Source organism: Arachis duranensis, chromosome 7, assembly GCF_000817695.3.
Source record: "Arachis duranensis cultivar V14167 chromosome 7, aradu.V14167.gnm2.J7QH, whole genome shotgun sequence".
NCBI classification, from domain to species: Eukaryota; Viridiplantae; Streptophyta; class Magnoliopsida; order Fabales; family Fabaceae; genus Arachis; species Arachis duranensis.
Genome location: NC_029778.3, coordinates 46,113,046 through 46,113,804, shown reverse-complemented (window position 1 = coordinate 46,113,804; position 759 = coordinate 46,113,046).

Sequence of the window (759 nt, the reverse complement as noted above, 5' to 3'; positions counted from 1 at the left end):
AAGCTGAGCAAGCTGAGAGTGGATGTTCAGACCTTCAAGCAAAAAGATGGTGAATCCCTCTATGAAGCTTGGGAAAGATACAAGCAGCTGACCAAAAGGTGTCCATCTGACATGTTTTCAGAATGGACCATATTAGATATATTCTATTATGGCCTATCTAAATTTTCGAAAATGTCATTGGACCATTCAGCAGGTGGATCTATTCACCTAAAGAAAACACCTGCAGAGGCTCAAGAACTCATTGACATGGTTGCAAACAACCAATTCATATACACTTCTGAGAGGAATTCCGTGAATAATGGGATACCTCAGAAGAAAGGAGTTCTTGAAATTGATGCTCTGAATGCCATATTGGCTCAGAACAAAGTGTTGACTCAATAGGTCAACATGATCTCTCAAAGTCTGAATGGATGGCAACATGCATCCAACAGTACTAAGGAGGCAGCTTCTGAAGAAGCTTATGATCCTGAGAACCCTGCCATGGCAGAGGTTAATTATATGGGTGAACCTTATGGAAACACATATAACTCATCATGGAGAAATCATCCAAATTTCTCATGGAAGGATCAACAAAAGCCTCAGCAAGGCTTTAACAATGGTGGACGCAACAGGCTAAGCAATAACAAGCCTTTTCCATCATCTTCTCAGCAACAGACAGAGAACTCTAAACAAAACACTTCTAATTTAGCCAATATAGTCTCTGATCTGTCAAAGGCCACTTTCAGTTTCATGAATGAAACAAGATCCTCCATCAGAAAT